General features: G+C 36.3%; 1 long non-coding RNA gene across 1 annotated transcript; it reads left to right on the top strand.

The window, feature by feature from the left end:
- The first annotated feature begins 318 nt into the window (after positions 1-318).
- On the top strand, positions 319-3,394 carry LOC102808899 (uncharacterized). The gene is made up of 4 exons (XR_438175.3): positions 319-355; positions 1,430-1,492; positions 2,862-3,008; positions 3,248-3,394. It is a non-coding gene; the product is annotated as an uncharacterized LOC102808899 (long non-coding RNA).
- Positions 3,395-14,575: the final 11,181 nt, after the last annotated feature.

Raw genomic sequence — 14,575 nt, 5'->3', positions numbered from 1 at the left:
TTTTTCAAACAATGGGCAAGTTTCCAATGGAAAATTGTGTTTATTCGTTCCAGTGATGAAATAGTTTGAACGCTATATTTTTATGCATTTTCAAAGAGTTAATTGATCGTTCGTAACACTGATCGATTAGGTGGTTTGAGCAAAATTAGATTACTTTTTAATACGTTGTGCGCTTATATTACTTGCACGAATGATCTGTGTTAAGAGAAAGTGCCGTTTATGTGCAATTTGAAGGCTATAACTTTCACACGAATGTGATGTAACGTCACGCACAACTAGCGTATAAATACCCGCCTCACATTTGCCACATTACAATACAACTTCTCACTTTAAAAGTATCAAGTTGTCCTGATTGGTAAGTATGATTAACATTATGATATAATATTGTAGAGAAGTTTTGTATTTGCAAGAGTGAATCCGCGTTCCGATTGGAGTAAAATCACTGATTTGACACACTTCGGGCGCGTGATAACCATTTATAATACATACATTTAGTACGAAACGCTGTGGATATATAAAGTAAGACAACCACGAGTAGTGCGTGTAACAAGTGCGACTTTCATTGATACAAAGCATGCTTCTATTCACCGAGATTGCTTACGTTCCCCATTACTCTGATTTAGTATTATCGCCTACTCTTTTGTGTCAATCTATCTAACAACTGTATGTCTAAATTAAATTATTTAATCAACACTATCCGCGTAAATCCGAATAAGTGCAAGTTTTTGTTGAGGGGGGCAACAGGTTTGTTTTACACGATTTCTACATCGACAATAGTGTATTTTATGTGGGAGAGGGGGGAAGTGTCGCAGTAACAATTAGTTTCTGCCACCTCTTTAAAAACATAACATGTAATGACTAGTGATCGGTCATCGTAAGTGTGTCTTATTTGTCCGGTAGGGGTACTTGCATTCGACCTATGTGCGCATACAATGGGCGTATTTGTTTCTAAAATGACGAGATAAACGCTAAAAAAATGTTATTTTTTTCAATCTCTGTGACTAAATTTTGATTATACTTGATAGAACATTTTCTACCTGCAACACCTTGAATGCAGTTGTTCTTCGGTGTCTACTTTGCATTTTGCAAATTTTCAAGTCACTCCCAATGATTTAAAGTGATCGACACATTATCTTTCTTTTGCCATTTTCGATTAAAGAATGGAATTAAAACACAACAATCGTCACACAGTAACTGTTGAACTTAGATTCCATGGTAGTGGAACCCATTGCAATCTCAGTCGAATGCAAATCATTGTTATTCCTATATTAGTTTTAAAATGATATTGTTATTAACCGTAAACGTAATACACATTATATGATTTTAGCGTAAATGAACAGCTTCTCCATTACATCTCGTGCGTACGTAAAATAAAAATTATTCAACACTGAAAAAATGATGACATCAGTATTAATATTATTTTTTATAGACACCATTATGGGGATGTTAATTGTGATAGCTCTCGTATGCTCTTTGGCTGGACAAACTTTGGGTAAGTGTGCCTCGATTGTCAGACCGCCGGGGGGGGGGGGTGTTCAGCATACATTGTAACGGACCAATATTTTCACTGCCTTTGTTTCAACAATAATTAATACACATTCATATAAATCGTACCCTCTCGCGACGATGCTATTCTGTTACGTAAAAATGACGTTTATGGATGTAAATCTTTAAAACATGGTACTTCATTGACCAATATATTACAGACACCTAGGACACTAAACCGTTTTGTCACTTGAGGGCGTGACTTGATTTTGCACAATCATGATTACTATAAAAACATTAACTATTCGCTGCGGTTTACCTTAGCTAATATTTGCGGATTTATAAAGCTTCGCTGAATTAAAATTTATCATTACAATACAATACAGCTTATACTACAACAAAATTCGTGAATTTAAAACAAAATGAAATGCTCACAATTTAAAAGTAATTTACTATAACCTATTTATTTCATTTATACGTCTGTTTGCCATTGGATAAATATTTGATTAGTTGCACTCCGAGAGCTACCTCTCGTCTGCAAGCGTGACGTAATTGTTATGTTTACCAATCGCGATCGTGAGCGAAATTGAACATGTAATCATGATCGCTGTTGGACAAAACAAACGCCCCAGTTATAAATCAAATACACTGATGGTAACAATAATCTTAATATAATCTTCTTGGCGAACTTATCCTGTTTAATTTCTGTTAGCCTGGTTACCACTGGTTATGGACTAATGTAGTTGTTTAAGCATCACGTAAATACATTACAATGAATGGGTAGCTTATGTCAAGCGTTTTTTAGATTTATTTGTAATTGGGGAGGGATTAAACTTGTATTTTCAACACAGCTGCAAATGCAGGGCAAACTAGTTATCGTATGAGAATGACTATATACCCCAGCAGTCATAAAAATATTGTTTTATATGCATGTTCAAGACAGTATATATTGCGCGCAACACAAATGTGATTGGTTTGTGATTCAATTATTTAAAATGTAATCAGAGATTCAGTTGCATACCTTATAAAATAATTAATTACATTAAAAGACGGCGGTTGTCGAATTTCATGTAAACAATGTATTTCACACGAGTTGTTTTTATGATTATACAATAGTGTGTGGCGACAATCACGACCTTTTATTTATTAGTATATTAGTATATTTCCTTGCGTGAATAAAATCATAGCATAGCACTACATTTTATTAGCGTTACAATAAGAAAGGTACAGCTGTGTAGTCCAGGACAAGGCATGTGCTGTTTCGCTTTCTTCATTTTGCGGTAATCAGACAATTTTTAGAGTGATTATTGCTGTTATTATTCACCACCACTTATAAAAACAATGTTTTATTGATTCCAATTTATTATATTGTACAGGGGAAATCAAGTACAAGATGAATATCAACCTTGATTTAGATGTCGGTGACTCTGATACTGCTATGAGATTCTTTGGTACTGGTCCGGTGCCGGCCGATTGTAACTGTCACAAATGCCACAGCAACTTTTATTGTCCGCCATGCTTTGGTTAGTAACAATTTAGTTTTAGTCTTGTTACCATGAAACATTGTTTGTTATTGCTCAAAACAACATTGGCGCTTTGAACGTCCTTCGTTTTACCAATTTACGTCGGAAGACGGCACTAATCAATATTGACAGAGTTATATTGAGTCGCCATTTTACCAGCTTTCTCAGTTGTTAATATGAAAAGATGAATGATTGAATACAACTATATAAATCAATATTTGTTTTTTTCCTCTTGTCAGCGATTGGTTGCTACTAACTGTGACCAACTACGGCTTTGACTGAAAATGTATTGGAGGATAAGAAAAAAGGCGTCACTATTTGCATAAATCGATAACAGATACAATTCAAGTTATTGTAGTTTATACAATAAAGCATTCAATACCATACTACACCGTTTAATGAGAATTTATTGCTGACTGACATTTTGGGTTTTACACATTGGATACATTTTATATTGTATAAGATATTTAACATGTCTGTTTAATAATAAGTGTAAACAATTTCATTAAGATAAACAACTTCAACTACTCAGATATTGTATATGCAACTAAAGAAGAACGTGTCAGCTATATAGAGAGAGCATGTTTCATTTAACACAATTGTGATTCTCTTTAAACAATTGCATTATTATCAATTACGACAATCGATACGTTCATTTTATAATAGTACATCCATTCAGCAAGTTCACAGTCCGAGCCATATATGCATTTATGTCTTTTATATAAAACTGTAAATGGATTGATCTTGTAAATCTACATCCTCAGTTTATGCGCTGACGTTCCTTATAATACCTTACAGGGCTTACGCTACTCGATAAATAACGTTTCATCAGGTTGTATGTGTATTATCTATTTAAATATATATCATGTTATAATTATTGGGCAATAAACGAACGAACGTATGAATGGCCCATAAGTCGAGTCTCTGAACTTAACGCGAGTGAAGTATTACTATTAATGTAATCTAAGTAATTCGGCAATTGTGCATAGAGTGAAGACAATTCTACTTTGTGTTTCATTTGATTTTACATACACTTCATCAAGTTTTTCGGTCATTGGAATATAGTAGGTACTGCGGGGGTAGGGGTTACTTGGTGTTTTTAGTTAAATTATTGAGGGAACACCATCTTTAAGAAGGAAGTCCACTTTGAGAATGATTTGACAGATTTTAAATAAATTTGACAAAAGCTCCACCTACGCATGTGCCATATGGAACGCCGTTACTGTTTTATGTGGCCACAATTCAATACATGAGTAAAACTTGTGATGTGCAATACATACCTTTCAATATACAGCACGTATATCTTGGAATGGTTCGATTTAGCCAATATGTGTCAGAGGCTCAACGACGAGCGAGTTTGAAGGGCAACAGTGACTTCATTGACCGATAATGATTTGGCAGTGTTTTGAAATTACTACCATCGGCGACTGCATCACAGTATCCGGGGTTACTTCCACCTTAAGTGGGTAGGGATGTGCAGGCCACCTCTCGTAAGCCATACTCAATTCTAAACCATTTTTAGCTCCGCTGTTGATTCTGTCGAGCGAACCTTATGATTTCTTTGATTTCTTCTTGTCTGAATGGTTTGATACTTGTTGTTTATGTACCTTGGGTATACCTCTTTAGATTTGTACATTTCATGATGATATCTTCAATTCTCTGATTTTGGTGAATATTTGGGTAATTTTTGGTAAAAAGTGATATTTTCGGCTTCTTGTTAAAAACCGCAAGTCAGATAGATTGCTTTGATATTACGTATTATAGGTACTACATGTGGACCTAACTCAGATTTGTTAATTTCGTGGTGATATCTTCAATTCTCTAATTTTTGGTGAATAATTTAGTAAAAAGTGATATTTTCGACTTCTTGTTAAAAACTGCTAGTCTGATTGCTTTTGATACTATACATATAGATACCTCAGGTAAACCTCTTAGATTTGTTCATTTCGTGGTGATATCTTCAATTCTCTAATTTTTGGTGAATAATTTAGTAAAAAGTGATATTTTCGACTTCTTGTTAAAAACTGCTAGTCTGATTGCTTTTGATACTATACATATTGTTCATTTTCTAATGATATCTTCAGTTCTCTAATTGAAATGTGTATCGCTAACAGTGGAGCTATCTCAGCCGACAGGCAGCTTGTTTCTGTATCCAGTTTTTTTTTACATTTTCATATACACTGCTTCCCATTCAAATCTACTTTGAATTGTTGTGTTCATTTACATCTTGATTAATGTTTGGGTTTTTAATTTCCTTTCAAACAAATATTTTTTAATTTTTATTATTTTTTTTACATTTTTTAAAATTTAGTAAGGCTGCATTGATTATCAAAGTGAAAGTATTCCCAGATGCCAAGTATATACCAATCATGCACTCCATACAAGACATAGAAAGTACACCAGCCAGCCATCCAGTGATGCAATCTGCTGATATGGTTGTATCAATTGGTCAGAGTGTCGCGGATAAAGTTCAGCATGTGTACCAGTCTCCTCTGCTACGAGAACACATGTGTTTACTTCCTTATACCGCTGATGCTGATATGCGTCATACTCCTTACACGAGCCATGGTTAGATGCTGCTGATGGTGACCCAGGATTCTGATGTATTACCACTGAAAGGTACAGAGTCATTGTCAAGCCTATTGCAAAGGTGGCCGATGAATACGAGTCAGCTGCTGTCAGAAAACCAGTTTGGAAACTGGTTGGGACATCACCTGTCATCATTGAAGAGGGAAAGCTTCAACTTACTGAGATGGGTTTGTCTCCACACTTGAAGATCATAACACACCAACTGCAGTCCATACACGATGTCCACAACGATCTCAAGCTGTCAATGGAGGGCGCTCGTCATTCTATTTTCTATATCCCTGCCCAATTAAAAGTACTCAGTACAGCAAATCTAGGTCATGGTACATGAATGTCATTTTTAAAATTGTAAATCATCCGTTCATGCATCTTTTATCAATCAACGCGTTTGTTAAAGCTGACAACGATAATGCAAAACAAGTGCTATTGGTTTCATCTTTGAAAGCAGTGAAGACATCACTCACCACAATGACGTAAAGACATTTCTTATGGACTTTGAAATTGGCATGTCTGCAGTACAACGTTTTGTGGTGCCAACATTCAAGGCTGCTGTTTTCAGTTATCACTTTTCTGGAGAAAAGTCAAGTCTCTTGAATTACAACCACAATATATAGAAAAAGTGTATTTGCCAGCTCATAGCATTGCCATTACTGCCAGAAGAGCATATCAAGGACACATTCGTTGTCAGGGGGATTCACATGGCCACCATCGACCTGGTGCTTTTACTGGAAAAATACCTTAAATCTGTACTACATACTCTCATACACAGCGTCATGCACCCATATATAGATGAAGTTTGATTGCGAGCTCAAACTTCAAAGGTATCAAAGGAAGGCATATCAAAGTATCCCGGGCAATTTATTTGGCAGTATGCAAGTATGAATACAATGAGATGTCAAGCACCAGACTCCTGGCGGAATGCAGTAAAATTTATGACCTCAAATCTTAAATACTTGTATTCAACACACAAACAAGACGTCCCTTCTAAGGACCACAACATTCTCCAAGATGTACCATACCAACCAAACATGTTATTTACTCCGCAGTAAAGTTTATTGTTCAAAACTAAAAATACAAATCACTACGTAAAAATCATGTGAATTGTATGAACAAATTATTCTAAAGTCTATATTTGTTTTATTTTAAACAATACAAATAATCGATTACACACTCTATTCATGTGAAATTCATTTATGTAACCTTTCCTGAATAACTTATTTTATAAACACATGTGACGTGAATGTTTTAAAAGACACTAATTCTGACAGAGAGGTACATTGTTAACACGATGAACTGTTTCAGTTGTATTAAAAAAATCAATATCTTCGCAAATAAAGACATCCGTTCCAAATAAAACCAATACATGCTCGTGCAAACGTGTGCACTAATGCAGAGGAAGTAAATGTAAAGCCTAAATCGTCTCTCATCATGAAACACAAACCTGATGGCACGTCATTGAACAATTATTAAAACCAAATTGATCTGCACAGATTTGCTTCGTGCTAAGTTGTCCTGTATAACTCAATGTTGTAGAGGATGAAGATTTAGTTAAGTAGTTATGTTATATTGTATACATTTGTAAAACCAACAAAAATCATGATACCCATATAGCTGACGTTTTTCCAATAATAACTGTAAAGTTGACGATCAGTAATATAAATATTTGTAGACAGTTGAGCTATTCCATTTAACTTAGTTAAATATTGTTTTTTATCAACGGACAAGCGTAATGTGTTATTGACGACACCATGCAATTTCTCAGGAATAGTCTTTTGACAACTGAACAGAATAAAATGATTTGGACTGACGGATTTACTTGGCAATGTTTAAAATTGGGATTGCAAAAATTATCGAATTCTTAATTAGACACTGGTCTCCCAAAATCATGTTCACGTTTGAACATTCATTTAAAAATCTGTTGAAAATGGGTTATGAACTACCAGACTAGAAAGATTAGCACTGAGTCTAGTGTGCCTCGCCAGTCACTGGTGGATAACTTGAAGTGTGAAGTAAAAATTGTTTGCCCTCAGCGACCGACCGAAAAATATGAAATATCGGGTCGCGTTTGTTTTCCCATATACCTCGGCTATTTACGATACCCTTAGTTTTCACGAGTTAAAAACAAATCCGACCGACCGACGTAATTTTTTTTTTAATTTTTTTTCCGACTTGAGGGCAACACAAGTTGTTGTTTTTTTGGCCTTACGGTGAAGCCATTAAAGTTCACCAACAAGTATATTTTACCACACGTGTAAGCATCATCGCAGAAGGAGACTGGCAGATAAGAAAGATGGGCGTTTGGTATGGTAGACGGGTTTTTAAAACGATCTATATGCAGGTCGTCGAACGTCGTGCTCCACTCTTCCCAATAAATCAAGACAAGGTTGTTTGTAGGACCACCATTCATTTGGACAAATGTGTATCCCACCAACAGCGAGCACACGATGGTTGTCATTCTCATAACTAACAAAAGTAAATTGTATACATTTACCAACGCTAAACGTACTCTTGTTGTGTCCGTAATAAACTACGCCGTCAGAAGACACTAGGTAGATATTACCTGGGACATAAATCCTCAAAAAAAACGAACCTTCGTCAATTTGGTAAACCCTTATTACCTAACCATCAAAGTATAGTTACACTCATAAGTGCTGGAGAACGTATTTGAAACGAACAAACATGCCGTTAAAGCATTACCAACTAGAATAAAACTGACAGAAAATACAATTGAATCAACGAAGAATAACGTATTTCCCTTGACGCAAGAAGGGGTTCACCAGACTAAACTGCGCAATCATATTGATGAATCATATGCCCCTTACCGTTCGAGATACAAAACGTCAAAAACACGAGAGTTATTAGAACGCAATCCACATCAAGCAACCCACCAGTTTATAATAATGACGGACATCCTACCGGAACTCGGTAGAGCCGACAACCCAGTTCTTCGTCAACCTCTATTGCATGAACAAAAATAGTTTGATGTGATGCAAGATTTGATCAAGGAAAATAAAGCAGATTTGCAGATTTGAAAAATCCGAAATAAGAACAAGTTGCAACAAAGGTCACAGCTTCCACTGTTCCAAAGTTAGAGAATCTACCAATCTACCAACGATATTCAACCAAACCGTATAATGTATCGTTCAAAAGAAAAGCTGGTTATTATGCAACGACACTCGCCGATTGATGTCAAGTCTTATTTAGATCGAGCGGGGAAGATTGATGTATGTCAAAAACTGTACGATAATCTCGTCTACCCTGGGCGCGAGATAAATTGCATAAGCGAGAACATTGGTCGAGAAAGTTTGATATACTGTAAGAAACTTTCACAGTGATACCATTGAAGAAATGACTCGAAAAATGAAACGCACGCGCACCAATAAAATAAATGATTGAATCACGAGTTATAATGTTACGATACAGGATGCAAATCGGCAATTGATCAATAAAATCTTAAGAAATCTGTGTAATTACATTTTCTGGCATACCAAATAGTTTCGCCTAAAATGAAGCCTTTGAATACGGATATGGTATGGCAGGAATTACGGCTCAATAGTGGAACGTTTCAGTAAATTTAGTGTTTTCACGTCTCATATTTTAGAGTCGTTGAACTGTTGACAATTGTGATACGTGACTCGCTTTTGAGAACGTCAATTTGTAATAAGCGTGGTGCGTTTCCTGGCGATGTCTAGCATTTTCGTCTACTTACCCCATTGCACACAGTACATCAACGGGTACCTACTCACTGGTTTTCTACTTTCTTGCGTACAATGAGCGGCGACACACCTATAGTTCAGTACAGTTCAGTTTATACCCAGAGTTATGTGGAAACCAGGTTTGTCATTGCATATGACAGTGTGTGACATGGTGGGAGTGTGTACACATCTGTTGTATATATCTGGTAGCGTCGCTTACGTGTGGGCTTCGAATACGCAGACAACATTCAGCACCATCAATGTGGTGAAACCCATTAGCGGTGCTGAACATGACGATGCATGTAACGTAAATTTCAGTTGACTTCACTGTGATGACGCATGCGTTGTGGAATACGAAAAAGAGTTCGAAGCATGCGCACTGTGTACACAATATGCCAATAAACTAACGATGTTATGACGTGACATATCTCGTGATTATTATTTGAAAGTAAAATTGTTAATAGGAAGCATTTAGTATGAAACGCGTATATTCGGTCTGTCTATTGTGGTTATTTGAAGACTGTAAACGATTTCTATCATACTAAACTGGTCACTAAATTTAACAACTGTTTTTTACAATACAATCTAAATGATCTATGACAAGCTGAAATAGATCTCCAGGCCCGTAGTTTGGGGGGGGGGGTCGGTGGGTTCGGTCGAACCCCCTAAATTTTAGAAGTGAACAGAATAGAACATAATAAAACAAACAGTATTTTTTTCAAATAATTATCATTGTTTAAATCACTTGACTCAGTGAGGTAACTATCAGACTCGGTCGAAATTGCATAGTAATGAGCATTTAGGTGGAAACGAGCTTTAAATGTCAATCATGAAGTTACGCCGTCTCAGCTCAACAGCAGCCAATCAAAACAGGTTGTTATAAATGGGCAAGCTTTTATTCGGTGATTCCGCGATGGTGTAATGAAGATCGCGTTCAAGCAGCTGATGTTAAATATTAAAGCAACATTGAAACAATAATATAATGGTAGTCACTCTCTGAAGGATTTGGTGGTCCTGAATAGGTCCGTTTGTCTTATGCTAGTGTTCGTTCAGTTAGTAAAGTGTGGGGTTCGAACGGGATTGAGACGGCAACACGACACTGTACTTTCCTAGTTTGGTTCATTAGTTTTGTATTCTCCAAGTTAATGATGGCATATATACTGCTTTGTTCTAAGTGTATCAGCCAAATGTAGTCAACTTATTGTATTAGTACGTGTAGCCCGTGTTATTGGACATAGTGTACAGCTGAGGATTGAAAACATCATTCAAAAATGACGAAGATTTATCATCACGAGTTGTATAGGTCGAAGAGCTTCTTGCAACCAAAAATTTATCCCACAGTGTTGCTTCAGCACTGAAACTATGCGATAAATCATATTTTTCAAACATACTTTTTTTACACGTTTTTTTGATGTCTTAGAAAATGTTCTATATTTTTAGTGCGTTCATAAAAAGGAGATGTAGTCATTGAAGTTTATTGAGACCGCTGCTAAACTGCTACTATATGCATATTATTTTACCGCCCTCTAAAAACAGATTTACAGTAAACCAACAAATTTACGTACTGCAAGAAACTTGGTAGTATGCCATTGGTTAGTGCATTTAATTTGTTTGATGCAATCATTGTGCCAGCTATTTCTTATGTTAGCGATATGGGGGTACCAAAATTCGGAAATCGAGAGGGTACAGACAACATTTTGCAGATATCTACTTTGCATTAATAGTTGTACAAACAATGTAGCGATGTTGGACGAATGTGGAAGGCTGCCATTATGCTGTGGTTATTTCAAGCGTTGTATCTTATATTGGTGAATTAAATAACAAATAGCTGAAAGCCCAAAACATGTTATACCATGCTTAAACGATTAGACAAGACCGGCAGACTTACTTGGGAAACCCACATAAAAATCTCCTGTTCAAATATGGTTTCAGCATTGCCTGGTTTGGAAAACAAATTGCAGATACTGCAAATTTCTTAGGGTTATTTACTTAAAGAATAAACAAATTGTTGTCAGCAAGAATGGCATGCCTCAATTTCTCAATCATCCAGGCTGTGTACTTTCGGAAAAATCAATATGGTATTATAACCTGGGAGATTTATTGGCAAGCAATTATAGACTAAAATATATCATGATACTGACGAGTTTTCGCTGTTTTCGCCATGAACATAATGTTGAATTAGGCAGACACACAAAAATACAGTTAGATCAATACATTTTTAGTTTTTGCAGTGATACGTTTGAATTTAGGATGTATATGTTCATTTTATATTGATCTAAGGGCTGATCTTTTGTCAATAATTTTATGCAATTATGCTATACTGACAGTCTGGGCTTACTTCGTCGCTACACAAACTATTACCCATTATATTTTGTACGTTGTGGTGAGGCCCTGTACAGAAATAAAATTACATAATTGACTAATACTAAAATGAATAATTGTAGACAAATTTCGACATGAAATTGTGTCACTTTATATGTGCGTTAACATCTGTGAAGAGCGAAAAAGCTCATGAGTAGCATTCTACTGTGATGAATTGTTTTTGCGTATCTGTTAATCGACTTAATTAGCTGATTACGAGTGAATGGCTGTCTTATGTCTGTCATCGTTTCGGTCCATTTGAGGTTCTGGACGAAACTCGACTCAGTTATTTGGAACTAATTACGAGATAACCGTCGCTATTCGGACTACTATTTCTGACAGTTAGTATTCGCAGTTATTACTATAGTGAACAATTATTCAAAAAATATGACGTGTTCAGTACTTAGTGTGATTGGCTTTATGATTGAAGGTTACGCCCTAGAGTCTTTTTACTGCTTTGTAATTGGTTAAGGTTTTGAAAGTGAATAAAGTTGTTTTAGTTGGTCTTGGCGAGTACACCAGGAGAGACGCAGTCCTGGAGTCTTGAAGCGAGTCTTGACGCAGTCTAGAGAGAGTCTTGGGTTAGCCTTGCGATAGTCTTGGGGATTTTTCCTCAGGGCGCTGTGTCTTGTAGAGTGCTCGGCTGACCGACTAAACACGAGAGCTGAAACGTATTTCGTTGTGTGTGTCTATTTGACTGTAAAGTTTAAGTGACTTTCCCGATCACGTACCTCAAAGGGACGCAATAGAGAGACGAGACGAGATCCCCCCCTTCCCGACAAGTGTGGAGAACCAAGAGAAGAAGAATTTCCCCCTGATACTACCTTAAAATGCCTAGACAATGCTAAGATACGTACAGTCTTGTCTTTTTTGTGTACAACATTTTGGATCAACGGCGTGGGTGTGTTTGTCTGTGGGTGGGGAATGGCCTAGGACCCCTTCTCTAAAATGGTAAAATAGTTCAAAAATGTTATGTGGAATAACTTAGCAACGTAACACAAAGTAAACCAATTTAATTTAAAACCGAGAATATAAAAATGCTCAAACACACTTTTTAAATATTATAAAATTCACACGTTTCACATCAAATATATCATTTATTGTTGTTTTCGAACCCCCTATTCAAAAGTGCTGGCTACGGGCCTGATCTCGATTTCATACAGCACCACCAGTAGTTGTTCCCGGCTCCATGCGTCTAGTTTTATCGGCGTATAACTAGATATTATAAAAAAAGTGGGAGACCGACCAGTAGTATTGAAGGTGACATATTACCCATGACGTAAGCACGCAAGGCATAAATTTTCGACTACAGCGCCACCAAGCGAATAGGGTTTTCATGAGAGCAGAACGAGGTAACATGATGCGATGGCAAAGAAAAAATCATTACAAGGAAAATTTTAAATTGGGTTTTAATCAAAGCAACATTGATCATTGTGATTGTCCAAACATTGAAGGTGAAACTTTCAGATTACAAAAGAGCATGAGGTTTCAATATTTTTGATTAAACCCCGCGAAAAATATGGGTCTCATATAAACAAGGGTGGCGACTTCTTAGACTGTCAACGAATACAAACTTAGGCGTTACCAAGCTTTAATTAAGTATTTTTCAGGTGATTGGAATGTATCGAAGAAGTCACAGCGGTAAATATTAAGTCACGCCCAAGTCAAACCTCATACTTGTAATTTCCATTAGAAGCGCGCATTGGATTGTGGGTAAATCAATGTTCATCGACACAAATGTCGCACATGCGCAGCGCTGCGATTGCCGTCCTTTAAGAAATAACAGTTGTTAAGAGTGAACTGTTTAAGAACAACCTTTCCGAAATCAAATTGATTTCACTTGAGTTGTGTTACCAATTACAATATGTCAATTAGTTACAATGAGATTTTAGTGAATAATCACAATAACATTTTTTGACACGTGAGATCGAGACCGAGCAGCGATACGAGATAAGATATTTCCTTTTCTCATCCCGGGCTTCATGGCTCCATATGAAAAAAAAACCATGCGCTTACTTGTTATGAATCAATGTTAAAAAAAACAAAAAAAACAGCGACTATTCGACTTCCTTTGGAGTGAACCTTTCAAAACACTTTTTGTCACTGCCAATATACACGTAATAAAAAATGGGTGTCTTGTATTGAAACAATGTCAAGAATATATTGACAATGCTATCAAAAAGCGTGGTTTCTAAAACAACATTTCTGCCATGTTTACAAAGTATTTGGTACATGGGCAGCTAAGAGTGCTTCGCACTTTGTGCACTATTATAATTTGTAAAACATTATCATCTGCGACAAATCAGCCTTTAAAGCACTTCAACACAATGTGGAGGTGTTCAAATTACTATTCTACTTTTATTCAATGTATTGTCGAGAAACATATTCGGGAGTAACGAATCACTCTCAGTTGACGTCTCATTTTTGGATTACATGATTTACCTAATAAAAAGACATTACCTTTTACTAGAAACTTTTACTTAGACTTATAGGCTGTTATAGGCTACTCTTGTTTGTGGGCTGGGCCGTTTACAGGTACTACCATTTTACTCTATGCTCTGTCCATGCTTCGTCTTCCCGATCTCACAACTCTACTTCCATAGTCTTAACCATTCAAATTCGTCATTTTGGAAAGACATTTGGAACGGTAATAATATACAACACTTTGATCTAGGCATTCCACAAAAACTGACTATTTACAGTACTTTCACTCGCTTATTCCCAGGCCCAAGCATACCACACTCAATCATAGGCTGTTTTTAAAATAGATTTTTCTTTGAGTGATTTTGGATTAGTTCATTTTTAGATATTTTTTTTTTAAATTGAGGATATACACACACCATTATTCAATATCATATTCATGCTATAATCTCGCAGGAATGGCTAGATCAACATCCGGGACATGATGGGTCAGAGTTCATGGGG

The sequence above is a fragment of the Saccoglossus kowalevskii genome, chromosome 17, assembly GCF_978046115.1.
Source record: "Saccoglossus kowalevskii chromosome 17, keSacKowa6.1, whole genome shotgun sequence".
Classification (NCBI taxonomy): domain Eukaryota; kingdom Metazoa; phylum Hemichordata; class Enteropneusta; family Harrimaniidae; genus Saccoglossus; species Saccoglossus kowalevskii.
Note: the sequence above shows the minus strand (reverse complement) of the source record. Positions and strands in the feature narration are given on the sequence as shown.